At 39.4% G+C, this 17,341-nt stretch overlaps 1 protein-coding gene across 4 annotated transcripts in view; it reads right to left on the bottom strand.

The window, feature by feature from the left end:
* Positions 1–17,341, bottom strand: part of UBE2H (ubiquitin conjugating enzyme E2 H) — a 101,388-nt gene that overhangs the window by 67,715 nt on the left and 16,332 nt on the right. The gene's annotated exons all lie outside the window — the stretch shown is intronic.

The raw sequence follows: 17,341 nt of genomic DNA, 5'->3' as shown, positions 1-17,341 counted from the left end.
TTCCATGTCCAGATACTATGCTGAGCACCTAATGCTTTGTCTCATTCTAGCCCTACAATTACAGTACCCATCCATTTTACAGATGAGGAAACTCAGCCTTAGAAAGGTTAAGGCTTATCTCAGGTCACCTAGTAGAGAGTGGGTGGGAGAACCAGTAACTAGTGCAGTCACAATCAGAACCAGGTCTGACCTCAGAGGCTCCACATTTATCCTCAACCCCATACTTTATAGTTTGTTACCTACACCAAGGGAGATAACATCTGTAAAGGGACAAACGGAACCTGGAAACAACTAGGAACACATATCTGCTTCTCTTACTCCCTTGGAACTCAAAGCAGGTCTTAGAACCCAGGTTGGTATCACAGCGTAAAGAAGGTGAAGCATATCGATTGTCCCAAGGGGCTCTGGCCTTGGAACCATAACCAGGTACAACACTTGTTGCCAGCAGACAATGTATTCTGAGTTCCAAACCACCACCTCACAAATGAACTTTTTAAACAACTCCCTCTCTAAACTGAGGGCAGCCAACACAAGAAATAAAAAGATCTTAGTAAATCAGATATTACAGTAATGTACTCTAAGAGGTAATACAATACACTTAGTGGAAAGAACACGGGTGTTCACTTCAAACCGACCCAGGTTTGAATTCTGGTTTCAACACCAGCCTTATGACAGTAAATTGCGTATCTTCTCTGAGTCCACTCCCTCCGGGAAATAAGACCACCCCCTCCTTGCCACGTGGTCTGGGGAAATACCAGTACTACAGTGTGAGCTTAGTGGCTCAGAGTCAGAGAGCCTGAGTTTATCACCCAGCTCTGCAACTTAGTTGGCATGAGACTGGAGCCTAAACCTCAGGTTTCTCATCTGTGAAACAGGAAAAATGACAATAGGATCTACTTATTGGGGTTTTTTGAGGATTAAGCAAGATATCCAAAGTGCCAAAAGCACAAGGCCTGGCACACAGTAAACACTCAAAAAACCTTTTTATCAGTTTAAGTTACAGACCAAATGACAAGTCAACTTCCAACCCTCCTAGAACAGATCTTTAAGGGAAGCAACATCTTTCCCTGAGGATATGAAATTAACTTTTACAGCTTTATAGGAGTAGTAGTAGAAAAACATTCCCTCCACCCAAAAAAAAAAAAAAATGGTGGCTTGGCTCCATTTTGTTAAATGTCGGGAAGTTTTCTTCATCTCTTGCCTCAAACCTTAAAATAAATATTAAATAATACTATTGGTGCTTTCAGGCAGGCAACGCCCTTAACCTTTAAACAGAACAAGACTCTTTCCCCCCACATATGGTTTTCAGAAAGCCAGGAAGAAACACTGGAAAGGCATCTGTTTAGATGCAGAACTTTAACTCTTTGTAAAACAGCCTGCCTGCACCTGTGGCCAAAGCAGAAGCAAACAGGCTAAGTGGCCCACGACCCAAGTCTGCCTGTCTTTCAAAAGAACTCCCCCTGCCCCCAACACGCAGTCACCTTTAAGTCCCACCCCCAACTCAAAAGCCATAATAGTACTGAGTTCCACAGATTTTTCTTTCAATCATTAGCTCAAGATACAGAAATAGATCACAGGCAATGCAAAGACATTCTATAATAAAAAAAATTCCTTGTCCTTTACAAGCCTTGTAAGGCCATCCAACTAAAATGTGTCTTTCACACCAAGTTCAATTATTAATGACAAGAAATCCATAAAACACTGACTCTCAGAAAGCTTTCTCAAATGCACTTTACATTTTCAAATGGCTTATATTCCTGCACCTGTTCATTTTTCTTCAAATGACTTTAGCAATTCTTTTATAGGCAGATAATCACATTTATTTAGTCCAGAACTCTCAAACACAAAGTTTCGATGGGCACTATAACTGGCTTAACATAGAAATCCTCTGCCATTAAATATATCCAGTTCCAAAGGGATCTAAAAAAAAATAGGAAAACAGTCTTCAGATATGACACTGGCTTTATCTACTACAGAAATCAACATGCTCAGCTTGGGCTTCCCTGGTGGCGCAGTGGTTGAGAATCCACCTGCCAATGCAGGGGACACGGGTTCGAGCCCTGGTCCGGGAAGATCCCATATGCCGCAGAGCAACTAAACCCACGCGCCACAACTACTGAGCCTCTGCTCTAGAGCTCGCAAGCCACAACTACTGAGCCTGCATGCCACAACTACTGAGCCTGCATGCCACAACTACTGAAGCCCGCGTGCCTAGAGCCTGCACACCACAACAAGAGAAGCCACTGCAACGAGAAGCCCGCGCACCACAACGAAGAGTAGCCCCCGCTCACCGCAACTAGAGAAAGCCTGCGTGCAGCAATGAAGACCAAATGCAGCCATAAATAAATAAATAAACAAATTTATTAAAAAAAGAAAATGCTCAGCTTATACAGACCTCAACAGATTTGGTTTAAATTTCTCAGCCATTTGCTATAGAATATGCACAGTGATCAATGTCCTGGGCTTTCCTCTCATTTTTTCAAAACCATTTATCTATGTTCAACTTCTAACAGAATTTTTTAAAAAGGGAAATCCTCACAAAAAATCAAACCCAGGAACACAGCCATCTTCTCCAGCACTATGCAAAAGTCTAGTTCAGATTATAAACTCCACTTTTGTTTTGAAAGCTAAGGAGAAGTAGCTTTTCTGGTTTAGATTTCATTCCTGGGGAAATGGAAATAGATGCAAGTCTTCAAGGTTATACAGTACACACAGAGAACATCCTATCCACTTGCCTAACATACTCCTAGCATGCTCACAGATAATGGCCAAACCACCTGCAAAAGTCTCATTTGCTCAGTCTCACATGTTGCCCACGAATTCAAGATTATGCTGTTTCATTTTGTTTATTTTAGAACAGTCACCTTGTATCCAAATGACCCAGCCTACTTCTGCTGCCAAGATGTTAACATGTATTACATTTGCTAAAGGCGGTAAGTAAATACAACAGACCTAGCTCCTACCTCGAGGACAGACCCTCATATCCCTACTCCTTCCCCACCTGTAACTGTGTGTGTATGTGTGTTGGAGGCTGGGTGGGTGATTAAGAGATGATGAGGCTGAGAGAATCAACACTGTGAGAGGTTCTGAGAGGAAAGGACACAGGCAGGATGACTGGGCAACACAAACTTCTAGTTCTTTTAATCCCAGGCATGGTCCTCTCCATTAGAGCTCTCCCTGGATTAAGTCCTATACTAATAAAAAGCCCGTTTAGAGATCTCATGGAGGGAACCGGGTATTTTTAGGGTATCAAGCAGCTAGGAAAGACAACTAAGACTTTGAACTGTAAGGTTTAGAAAAGTTCATTTAAGAATCTACTTGCAAATGATTTTCCTAAATTAAAAATAATATCTATGCAGTACTCAGTGTTGCCCCAGCAACTCAATGAACATACCTCTGAACACTCTCCTTAAAACTAACACAAGTGTGAGATCTGTTACAAGTGCTGACTGTTCTGTGCTAGATGTTTAACATTTATTCTTTTAAGGCAGGGAGTTTTTCAAAATACCGTAACTCTCTCCAACCTGGTCTCTAAAATCGCTTCCATTTAAATTAGGTGCTGGGAGGCCTCAACTTCCATGCGTTAAAGCAAGACAAATACTCCCATGAAAAAGAACTGGCAGCCAAGGAATGCCAAAAGCGGCAAGGACCCCCAAAAGACCTCTCAGATCACCTATACACACACACACACAGAGCTGGCTGACAAAAAGCATTCAAGCTTCCTAAAGAAGTTCTTTCAACTATACAATATTTGCTATGATGTAGCGAGAGAAATGAAGACTGAAAATTCCTTACAAAAGGCATTGTCCAAAACCACAAATTCTTAAAATTACCACCTCTGTGCAAACCTATACCTATTTGATAACAGAAATAAAATACTGTGAAGACCATCTGCTGTCCCACTTAAAACCAAGGAGCATGGATGAGAGCAAATGCATCATGCGCTACGCTATAATTATTTCTATTTTGGAAAGCAAGTGACCAACTCCAGTTCGAAGGAAAAAATATCAATTTCTATCATCTTTCTGTTTCAAATGGGCAATAATAAATAAGAGACAAGCTAGAGCATGAGGGGGTGGAGCCTCAGGCACTCCAGGATCATGACGAGTTGCAGCAGGGACAGGGGAGGATGGGGGCGTCGGCTGCTTCTTCTAGACACTAGGGAATGCAGATGGACCTGGATCCAAAGCAGGCTCTCCATATCGACTAGGGCTGGAGGACAACACCTGGCTGGAAGACCGAGCGGAGTGCAGAAGGCTGGCCACCCTGTGTCGTTGGATTGGAGAATTTAACCCATTTACACGTAAGCCGTGTGGCTGACAGGGTCTTGGTGCTCCAGCCAGGTATGAGGCCTGAGCCTCTGAGGTGGGAGAGCCAAGTTCAGGACACTGGACCACCAGAGACCTCCTGGCCCCATGTAATATCAATCGATGGGAACTCTCCCAGAGATCTCTGTCTCAATGCTAAGACCCAGTGCCACTCACTGACCAGCAAGTCCACTGCTGGACACCTCATGACAAACAACTAGCAAGACAGGAACACAACCGCACCCATTAGCAGAGAGGCTGCCTAAAATCATAATAAGTTCACAGACACCCCAAAACACACCACCAGATGCAGTCCCGCCCACCAGAAAGATCCAGGCTCATCCACCAGAACACAGGCACCAGTCCCCTCCACCAGGAAGCCTACACAACCCGGTGAAGCAACCTTACCCACTGGGGGCGGACACCAAAAACAACAGAACTACGAACCTGCAGCCTGCAAAAAGGAGACCCCAAACACAGTAAGTTAAGCAAAATGAGAAGACAGAGAAATACACAGCAGATGAAGGAGCAAGGTAAAAACCCACCAGACCAAACAAATGAAGAGGAAATAGGCAGTCTACCTGAAAAAGAATTCAGAGTAATGATAGTAAAGATGATCCAAAATCTTGGAAATAGAATGGAGAAAATACAAGAAACGTTTAACAAGGACCTAGAAGAACTCAGGAGCAAACAAACAATGATGAACAACACAATAAATGAAATTAAAAATTCTCTAGAAGTAGTCAACAGCAGAATAACAAAGGCAGAAGAATGAATAAATGACCTGGAAGATAAAATATGGAAATAACTACCACAGAGCAGAATAAAGAAAAAAGAATGAAGAAATGAGGACAGTCCCAGAGACCTCTGGGACAACATTAAACACACCAACATTCCAATTATAGGGGTCCCAGAAGAAGAAGAGAAAAAGAAAGGGACTGAGAAAATATTTGAAGAGATTATACTTGAAAACTTCCCTAATACAGGAAAGGAAATAGTCAAGTCCAGGAAGCACAGAGAGCCCCACACAGGATAAATCCAAGGAGAAACACGCCAAGACACATATTAATCAAACTATCAAAAATTAAATACAAAGAAAAAATATTAAAAGCAGCAAGGGAAAAGCAACAAATAACATACAAGGGAATCCCCATAAGGTTAACAGCTGATCTTTCAGCAGAAACTCTGCAAGCCAGAAGGGAGTGGCAGGACATATTTAAAGTGATGAAAGGGAAAAACCTACATCTAAGATTACTCTACCCAGCAAGGATCTCATTCAGATTCGATGGAGAAATTAAAACCTTTAGAGACAAGCAAAAGCTAAGAGAATCCAGCACCACCAAACCAGCTTTACAACAAATGCTAAAGCAACTTCTCTAGGCAGGAAACACAAGAGAAGGAAAAGACCTACAATAACAAACCCAAAACAATTAAGAAAATGGTAACAGGAACATACATATCGATAATTACCTTAAATGTAAATGGATTAAATGCTCCAACCAAAAGACACAGGCTGGCTGAATGGATACAAAAACAAAACCTGTGTATATGCTGTCTACAAGAGACCCACTTTGATTTGCAAATGGAAATCAAAAGAAAGCTGGAGTAGCAATTCTCATATCAAACACAATAGACTTTAAAATAAAGACTATTACAAGAGACAAAGAAGAACACTACATAATGATCAATCCAAGAAGAAGATATAACAATTGGAAATATTTATGCACCAACATAGGAGCACCTCAATACATAAGGCAAATGCTAACAACCATAAAAGGGGAAATCAACAGTAACACAATAGTAGGGGACTTTAACACCCCACTTTCACCAATGGACAGATTATCCAAAATGAAAATAAATAAGGAAACACAAGCTTTAAATGACACATTAAACAACATGGACTTGACTGATATTTATAGGACATTCCATCCAAAAACAACAGAATACACTTTCTTCTCAAGTGCTCATGGGAACATTCCCCAGGACAGATCATATCTTGGGTCACAAATCAAGCCTTGGTAAATTTAAGAAAACTGAAATCATATCAAGCATCTTTTCCAACCACAACACTATGAGACTAGAAATCAATTACAGGAAAAGATCTGTAAAAAATACAAACACATGGAGGCTAAACAATACACTACTTAATACCGAAGTGATCACTGAAGAAATCAAAGAGGAAATCAAAAAATACCTAGAAACAAATGACAATGGAGACACGACGACTCAAAATCTATGGGATGGAGCAAAAGCAGTTCTAAGAGGGAAGTTTATAGCAAAACAATCCTACCTTAAGAAACAGGAAACATCTTGAATAAACAACCTAACCTTGCACCTAAAGCAATTAGAGAAAAAACCCCCAAAGTTAGCAGAAGGAAAGAAATCATAAGGATCAGATCAGAAATAAATGAAAAAGAAATGAAGGAAACGATAGCAAAGATCAATAAAACTAAAAGCTGGTTCTTTGAGAAGATAAACAAAATTGATAAACCATTAGCCAGACTCACCAAGAAAAAAAGGGAGAAGACTCAAATCGACAGAATTAGAAATGAAAAAGGAGAAGTAACAAATGACACTGCAGAAATACAAAGGATCATGACATTACTACAAGCAACTATATGCCAATAAAATGGACAACCTGGAAGAAATGGACAAATTCTTAGAAAAGCACAACCTTCCAAGACTGAACCAGGAAGAAATAGAAAATATAAACAGACCAATCACAAGCACTGAAATTGAAACTGTGATTAAAAATCTTCCAACAAACAAAAGCCTCAGACCAGATGGCTTCACAGGTGAACTCTATCAAACATTTAGAGAAGAGTTAACACCTATCCTTCTCAAACTCTTCCAAAATACAGCAGAGGGAGGAACACTCCCAAACTCATTCTATGAGGCGACCATCACCCTGATATCAAAACCAGACCAAGATGCCACAAAAAAAGAAAACTACAGGCCAATATCACTGATGAACACAGATGCAAAAATCCTCCACAAAATACTAGCAAACAGAATCCAACAGTACATTAAAAGGATCATACACTGTGATAAAGTGTGGTTTATCCCAGGAATGCAAGGATTCTTCAATATACGCAAATCAATCAACGTGATACACCACATTAACAAACTGAAGGAGAAAAACCATATGATCATCTCAACAGATGCAGAAAAATCTTTTGACAAAATTCAACACCCATTTATGATAAAAAACCCTCCAGAAAGTAGGCATAGAGGGAACTTTCCTCAACATAATAAAGGCCACGTATGACAAACCCACAGCTAACATCGTTCTCAATGGTGAAAAACTGAAACCATTTCTGCTAAGATCAGGAACAAGACAAGGTTGCCCACTCTCACCACTCTTATTCAACATAGTTTTAGAAGTTTTAGCCACAGCAATCAAAGAAGAAAAATAAAAGGAATCCAAATCAGAAAAAAGTAAAACTGTCACTGTTTGCAGATGACATAATACTATACATAGAGAATCTTAAAGATGCTACCAGAAAACTACTAGAGCTAATCAATGAATTTGGTAAAGTAGCAGGATACAAAATTAATGCACAGAAATCTCTTGCATTCTATACACTAAGGATGAAAAATCTCAAAGAGAAACTAAGGAAACACTCCCATTTACCACTGCAACAAAAAGAATAAAATACCTAGGAATAAACCTACCTAAGGAGACAAAAGACCTGTATGCAGAAAACTATAAGACACTGATGAAAGAAATCAAAGATGATACAAACAGATGGAGAGATATACCATGCTCTTGGATTGGAAGAATCAACACTGTGAAAATGACTCTACTACCCAAAGCAATCTACAGATTCAATGCAATCCCTATCAAACTACCAATGGCATTTTTCACAGAACTAGAGCAAAAAAGTTCACAATTTGTATGGAAACGCAAAGACCCCAAATAGCCAAAGCAATCCTGAGAAAGAAAAACGGAGCTGGAGGAATCAGGCTCCCTGACTTCAGACTATACTACAAAGCTACAGTAATCAAGACAGTATGGTACTGGCACAAAAACAGAAATATAGATCAATGGAACAGGAGAGAAAGCCCAGAGATAAACCCACACACATATGGTCACCTTATCTTTGAGAAAGGAGGCAAGAATATACAATGAAGAAAAGATAGCCTCTTCAGTAAGTGGTGCTGCGAAAACTGGAGAGCTACATGTAAAAGAAATGAAATTAGAACACTCCCCAACACCATACACAAAAATAAACTCAAAATGGATTAAAGACCTAAATGTAAGGCCACTTTCAAACTCTTAGAGGAAAACATAGGCAGAACACCCCATGACATAAATCACAGCAAGATCCTTTCTGATCCACCTCCTAGAGAAATGGAAATAAAAACAAAATCAAACAAATGGGACCTAATGAAACTAAAAGCTTTTGCACAGCAAAGGAAACCATAAATAAGACAAAAAGACAACCCTCAGAATGGGAGAAAATATTTGCAAACGAAGCAACGGACAAAGGATTAATCTCCAAAACATACAAGCAGCTCATGCAGCTCAGTATCCAAAAAAAAAAAAAAAAACCCAATCCAAAAACAGGTAGAAGACCTAAACAGACATTTCTCCAAAGAAGACATACAGATTGCCAACAAACACATGAAAGGATGCTCAACATCACTCATCATTAGAGAAATGCAAACCAAAACTACAATGAGGTTATCACCTCACACAGGTCAGAATGGCCATCATCAAAAAAATCTACAAACAATAAATGCTGGAGAGGGTGTGGAGAAAAGGGAACCCTCTTGCACTGTGGGTGGGAATGTAAATTGATACAGCCACTATGGAGAACAGCATGCAGGTTCCTTAAAAAACTAAAAATAGAACTACCATATGACCCAGCAATCCCACTACTGGGCATATACCCTGAGAAAACCATAATTCAAAAGGAGTCATGTACCACAATGTTCATTGCAGCACTATTTACAATAGCCAGGACATGGAAGCAACCTAAGTGTCCATCGACACATGAATGGATAAAGAAGGTGGGGCACAAATATATACAATGGAACTTTACTCAGCCATAAAAAGAAATGAAATTGAGTTATCTGTAGTGAGATGGATGGACCTAGAGTCTGTCATACAGAATGAAGTAAGTCAGAAAGAGAAAAACAAATACCGTATGCTAACACATATATATGGAATCTAAAAAAAAAAAAAAAAAAAAAAATGTGGTTCTGGAGAACCTAAGGGCAGGACAGGAGAACCCAAAGGGCAGGACAGGAATAAAGGCGCAGACGTAGAGAATGGACTTGAGGACACGGGGAGGGGGAAGGGTAAGCTGGGAAGAAGTGAGAGAGTGGCATAGACATATATACACCACCAAATGTAAAATAGATAGCTAGTGGGAAGCAGCCACATAGCACAGGGAGATCAGCTCCGTGCTTTGTGACCACCTAGAGGGGTAGGATAAGGAGAGTGGGAGGGAGATGCAAGAGGGAGGGGTTATGGGGATATATGTATACATATAGCTGATTCACTTTGTTATACAGCAGAAACTAACACAACATTGTAAAGCAATTATACTCCAATAAAGATCTTAAAAAAAAAAAGAGACAAGCTAATGAGTTTGAAACTGAAATTAAAACAAAAACTAGATTAACTTTTAAAATACACTTCATTTCTAGACTTAAAAAAATCTCCTGCTAATACCCTGCGCTTAAAACTTTCACCAGTGACTGTGGATGCCTGCAGTACTCAACTCCTTCAGCCTGCCCATACGTCTGCAGATTCTCCTCTGCCTCTCCCTTGGCCTCCCAATGCTGGGACTCTACGCACAGTCATTAACACTGAGTTCTTTGAATGATGTGGTTTTACAGCTCTATGCCTTTGCCTAGTTCCCTCCTCTCCACGTGTAATGTCCTTCAACTGTTATGTGCTGTCTGAAAATGCCTACTCACCTTTCAAGACCAAGGTCAAGCTTCATCTCTCGCAACAAAAATACCCAAGTGGGCTGCAAATTGCCCCTTCCTCTGTGTCCCTCTGCTACTCATAGATTGACAAAGTTCACCTCTCTGTCCTAGAACAGAGAAGCCATGTCTCACTTGTCTTGGTAGCATCTTTCCTGCTTTGCAGAAGGTCTGACAGAGAAAAGGCACTCAAAATATTTGATTAGAAACAGGCTGAGAAAACATTAGGATACCATATCACATTCATTAGACTGGCAAACATTAGAAAGCTAGACAAGTGCTGGTGTGGATATGAGTAAACAGAAAGTCTCACATGCTGCTGAAACGTAAAGCCTGGTATGACCACTTCGAAGAGTAAATTTTTCATCTCTAGCAAAGCTGAAGATGTGCACCATTAAGACCAGCAATTCTACTTCAGGTTAAATACACTGGGCCATTATTTGTCAAAAGTAGAGCATGATTAGCATTTTTTCAGAGAGATATCTCAAGGGTGTATGCCTAAACATTTTTTCAGAGTAAATATTATTATAAAAGTAAAATTTCTGTGTGTGTGTGTATATATATATATATATGGTGTGTGTGTATATATATATATATATATATATATATATATGCTGTGTCTCACTGTAAAGTATATTTCTTATTGTGTCCAATGAACAAAAAAGCCTAAAAACACTGTCGTAGAGAAACACATATGCGCTCAAAAAGACATTCATAAATGTTCTTTACAGCACTATATATAATGGTGAAAATCAGGAAATAACCTAAATGAAAATTAACAAAATGGATAAGTAAAATATGGTATATGCATGTAACTTTTACAAACGAATTAAAAATGAGTTACAAATGGAGACCACCAGAGATGCATGGCTCCGCCGGACCATCACGACAGCAATAAGAGTACCAACGAGAATGATGATTAGTAATAAATGGTATAATGGAAAAAAAAATGAGCTACAAATGAAGTAGATCTACTTCTATCAACATCAAATCTCAAAAGTAATACTGAACTAAAATGTATGCTATCATTTATTTAAACATGCAAAACAATGCTACATATTTATGTATATGTACATATATAAGAAAGTCTTTTAAAATGATTGGAAAGATAACTCAACATAGTAGCTACCTCTATTTCATAAGACAGGGAGGGAAGTAGAATCTGGGAGTATTTCACAGGGGAATTCAATGTAACTTCAGGTCTTCTTTTTAAAAATGAATTCTCTGAAGCAAATAAGGCAAAATGTTAAGACCTGACAAAACCTCTTTTACTATCATTATCTTATTCCTCATATTTGTTGTGGTGCTCAAAATAATTCGTCATTTTAAAAACAGTCTAAATGAGCAAATAACTAGAATAAATCAAAAGAAAAACAAAGTAATCTTGCAAATGTCCTGGTGCCTATAGCTCCAAATCAATACGTACACATTTTTCTTTAAAGCTAACATTTGAAATGCTTACATATCAGACACTGTGTTAAGCTCTAGGCACACAGTCTCACTTAATTGATTCAACAGCCTCTGTGGCAGCCACTATTATTTTTCTATTAGGATGACTATATCACTGCCTCTGGTCTTTAATCTTGAGGGTCCAATTGTATTTACCATTCCACATTTTCTGAGGGCAGAAAAATGGATTAATCTCTTTTTAAAAGATTTTAATATAGATTCAAATCAAAAGGGTTTCTTCTGCTCAATTTTCAGTTAATCCAAAGAATCTATTCCAAAATCACATCCAGCTGAAATTTTACTAAAATGTATCCTACCTTTGCAGTTTGTGTAAAAAATAAATACATATACAATGAATGCTAATCTAGGCTCCATTTGGTCACCTTGCTTTAAAAAATTAATTCAATGAATATGGGGGTACACTTCAAGTTAATTCTATGTAAACTGCTAAATTTTTTAAAAAATTTATTTATTTCATTTATTTTACTTTTGGCTGTGTTGGGTCTTCATTGCTGCATGCGGGCTTTCTCTAGTTGCGGCGAGCGGGGGCTACTCTTTGCTGAGGTGCACGGGCTTCTCATTGCAGTGGCTTCTCTTGTTGCAGAGCCTGGACTCTAGGCATGTAGGCTTCAGTAGTTATGGCTCGTGGGCTCTAGAGCACAGGCTCAGTAGTTGTGGCGCATGGGCTTAGCTGCTCTGCGGCATGTGGGATCTTCCCGGACCAGGGCTCGAACTCGCATCCCCTGCATTGGCAGATGGATTCTTAACCACTGCGCCACCAGGGAAGCCCTAAGTGCTAAATTTTTAAAAGATGTGCAGCTGTAACAGCTAATTTAAACTCTAATTTAAAAGCTGAGCTTAGGGGCTTCCCTGGTGGCGCAGTGGTTGAGAGTCCGCCTGCCGATGCAGGGGACACGAGTTCGTGCCTCGATCTGGGAAGATCCCACATGCCGCGGAGCGGCTAGGCCCGTGAGCCATGGCCGCTGAGCCTGCGCGTCCGGAGCCTGTGCTCCACAACGGGAGAGGCCACAACAGTGAGAGGCCTGCGTACCACGAAAAGAAAAAAAAAAAAAAAGTATATGCATTTCAAAATACTATCTTAATCATTCTTATATAACTTGCCATAAAATCCATGTATTCCCTTCTACTAACACCATTAAAATCCTGCCAATCCACAACCAGATTTCAACAACCTATGTGAGTAAATTCTTTACCAAGAGTCCTTCTTTGGTTGACTAAAGATGAGAGATCATACCTCCAGCAAATAACAGGTGTGGCCCTACTGGTTCCAGAGTGTCCATTAGATGATAAAAAGCAACAAGACTCAGCCTGTTCACCTTACAGCAACCCACATAATCATGGTCACACACACTGCACTCTAGTACATACATACTTACAGTGACAAATAATTTACAACCTCTAATCCTTTCATCAGTCTAAGCCACCAACCACCTGCCATCCCCACAGGTACCTTTTTGCTTACTTACCTCCTGTCTCTATGAAATTCAGCTTCCTCCAGAAGCCTTCTTGAATAGACTCAACTCCTTACTTTTCCAAGCTCCTACCCTCTTTTTAAGCTTTTTTTTTTAAATTAATTTATTTTTGGCTGCATTGGGTCTTCGTTGCTACGTGCAGGCCTTCTCTAGTTGCAGTGAGTGAGGGCTGCTCTTCGTTGTGGTGCGTGGGCTTCTCATTGTGGTGGCTTCTCTTGTTGAGGAGCATGGGCTCTAGGCACGTAGGTTTCAGTAGCTGTGGCACGCGGGCTCAGTAGTTGTGGCTTGCGGGCTCTAGAGCGCAGGCTCAGTAGTTGTGGTGCATGGGCTTAGTTGCTCCGTGGCACGTGGGATCTTCCCGGACCAGGGCTCGAACCCGTGTCCCCTGCACTGGCAGGCGGATTCTTAACCACTGCACCACCAGGGAAGCCTTAAACTTATTTTTAAGGATGGCTTTGTTATTTATTTGTACGGTATCTTTTAATCTTCGTATTATGGTCCTATTCTTTTTTTTATAGAATTAAACAGAGGCACAAGGTTAATAATAGAACCCAGTAACTTATCATTTACTAGACCTATTCAAGAGAACAGAAAAAGCTCTAAAGATGAAGAAATGAGCATCTGTACCTCCCAGGTCCTGATAAAACCATGCAGAATAAATATTAACAGCGTTCAGATTCAGAATAACAGACGCCAAAAGTGAACTTGTGAATTCCTCAAGCTTCAGTAAAGTATTAATAGATTAAAAATTCTTTTAATCAAAAGAATTTTAAAAAATTTGATTCTGCTACTCTTCTTCATTCATTTTCTAAGAGCTACACAGTAAAACCTTCCAAAGCCTGCTTTACAACAGAAATGGGAATAACTCAATACTCACCATTATGGTCCATCAACAATATGATTAAATAGAAAAACAAAAAACTTTACATATAAAAAACCCCAAAATTTATATCATGTTCTACGTTTTATCTTAAAAGCCTGAATTCCAGCATTAGAGTCTAGTCTTCCAGCTTGGAATAAAGATAACTGCTTTATGAATGGAATATTCTGACAATGGGCCCACTGTCAACTGCCCATAGTCAACTCAGTGCCTGACAAAAACATTTAATGCAGCATATACTGTAGCCCAAGAAGTAAACTGCTATCCAATGTGTTTCCTCCTCATCTCCACACAAGAAGCACTACCTTATTTCATCACATCTACGACACACCAAGAAAGAAAACAGCTGATATTCAAACCGACTCACGACCAATTCTAAGACTTCTCAGTTTCGAAGACGTTACGGGAAAAAATGTCTTAGAATCTGTGAAATACAACGTAAACCTGACATTCTTTACTAACATAAAATCACTTGCCATCTTCACACATCAATTTTCCTTCTTGGCTAAATACGTATTTACATGGTTTACTGTACAATTCAATCTGATTCAAATATGTTATTAGAGAACCTACTATTTTGCCAACACTATGCTATATACAAATAAAGCGCATCCTAGACTTCATAACAACATGACAACCTCTCAACTGACACACATTTGTTAGAGTAGCAGTTCTCGAACTTTTTGGTCTTAGCACCCTTTTCACTTATAAAATTGATGACCCCAAAGAGCTTCTTTATGTGGAAATATCTATTGATATTTACCACTTAAAAAATTTAAAACATTAATTCACTTAAAAGTACTAATAAGGGACTTTCCTGGTGGTCCAGCGGTTAAGAATCTGCGCTCCCAATGCAGGGGGCCCAGGTTTGACCCCTGGTCAGGGAACTAGATCCCGCATGCCGTGACTAAAAGATCCTGTGCGGGCTTCCCTGGTGGTGCAGTGGTTGAGAGTCCGCCTACCGATGCAGGGGACACGGGTTCGTGCCCCAGTCCGGGAAGATCCCACATGCTGCGGAGCGGCTGGGCCCGTGAGCCATGGCCGCTGAGCCTGTGCGTCCGGAGCCTGCGCTCCGCAACGGGAGAGGCCACAACAGTGAGAGGCCCACGTACCGCTAAAAAAAAAAAAAAAAAAAAGATCCTGTGCGCCGCAACGAAGATCCTTCCTGCCACAACTACGAATCGGCGGAGCCAAATAAGTAAAGAAATAAATATTTTTACAAAGTACTAATAAATCTTACACATGTTAACATATCATCTTTATGAAAAAATAACTAATTTCCCAAAGAAAAAACAGTTTCACAAATCTCTTTGATGTCTGGCTTAATAGAAGTGAGCTGGATTCTCAAATTTGCTTCTGCATTCAATCTGGTACAATATGTTTTGAATGTAGTTAGGAAAGAGAAGAGTACTTCAACAGACTTTTCAGAAAATTCTGGATGTTCTTCACTGATATTACACCAAAACTTGACAAGTGGTAGATTCCTAAAAGCTAACTGCAGTGTGGCATCTGAAATAGTACCAATGAAATTTTCATATTGTTACATTAAAATCCACTAGTCCACCTTGTATTTTAAACAGATCTTTTATCCAAGCATGATTTTTCTATCATGCATTAGCTGTTCAGAAAATACTGGTTCACTGACTTATACAGATCTTCCAAACATTGGCACATTTCATCACACAATATCAAAAAGTTATGTTAATATCACCACTGATCTCATCAGAAATGTCTAAGTATTAGACAACTGTCAAGCATGTGGCGGCAGATACAAGTTTTCCCAAATTCTGACTTTCACTTTAAAGTTTGTATATTATCATCAGCAACACACACTACCAGTTTTCCTTAAAGTGATGGGCTCACTTTGTTCCATTCTGAGAAAATGTCTGACAAACATCCAAGTCTGAATAACCATAGTTTGTCAGTCAGTCATACTTTCAAGTTCAAATGGCGTTCAATTAAAAACAAACAAACAGCTGGTCGCCCTAAGTGCTTTTCTGGAAACCACCACCATACTTTCAGTATGCAGGAAAGGTGCTCCCCATTTCAACACACAGAAGAGTAAAGAGACGTACTTGAGGGTCAAAAGTTATTAATTGTCATTACTCCTTGTCAAGAGCATGTTCAAGTGAAACTGCCTTTTTAAAAAACTCTACATGTGTTGTGATGAAGAATGACTATTAATAAGGTTTTGGTGTGCTAAGGCTTTGAGAGTTTTGTGTGTGTGTGGTTTTTTTTTTTTCTGGTCACGAGGCATGCAGGATCTTAGTTCCTTGCCCCCTGCAGTGGAAGTGTGGAGTCTTAACCACTGGACCGCCAGAGAACTCCCAAAGCTTTGATAGTTTTATCCATTGTTGGTTTTGGCCTTTGCACCATCAGTACAAATGTCACTACAGAATAAACAAAAAAGGCAAAAAAATTAATTAATGTAACTATGAAACAAGTTTTGACCTTACCGTCTCCCCAAAAGTATCCTGGGGATCCCCAGTGGTCTGCAGGCAACTTTGGAACCTCTGTGTTAGAGGGTTCAAATGACTGAAGAACTTACCAAAAACCTACGGAGCAAAAATTTGTTCTTCCCTAAGAGCCTGTGCATGCACACAGAAAGAAAAAAAGTATACTCATGTGTCTATACAGTTTAAATATATCACTAAACCTCAAGTTTTGCATCTGTAAAATGAGATTTTAAATATCTCACTGTTACAAAGACATGGAAGCAACCTAAATGTCCAATGACAGATGAATGGATAAAGAGGATGTGGTACATATATACAATAGAATACTACTCAGCCATTAAAAAGAATGAAATAATGCCATCTGCAACAACATGGATGGACCTAGAGATTATACTAAGTGAAGTAAGTCAGAAAGACAAATACACGATATCACTTATATGTGGGATCTAAAATGTGACACAAATGAATTTATCTACAAAACAGAAACAGACTCACAGACATAGAAAACAAGGTTACCAAAGGGGAAAGGGGGTGGGGGAGGGATAAATTAGGAGTTAGGGATTAGCTATTATATATAGAATGGATAAACAACAAGGTCCTGTATAGCAACTGTATAGCACAGGGAACTGTATTCAATATCCTGTAACAAACCATAATGGAAAAGAATCTGAAAAAGAATATACATATATACACACACACACACATATATGTGTGTGTGTGTATATATATGTAACTGAATCACTTTGCTGTATACCAGAAACTAACACAACATTGTAAATCAACTATACTTCGATTAAAAAAATTATTTTTAAATAT

The sequence above is a fragment of the Delphinapterus leucas genome, chromosome 9 (assembly GCF_059928025.1).
Source record: "Delphinapterus leucas isolate spDelLeu-1000000601 "Yukka" chromosome 9, BTC_Dleu_Yukka2, whole genome shotgun sequence".
NCBI lineage: Eukaryota > Metazoa > Chordata > Mammalia > Artiodactyla > Monodontidae > Delphinapterus > Delphinapterus leucas.
Note: the sequence above shows the minus strand (reverse complement) of the source record. Positions and strands in the feature narration are given on the sequence as shown.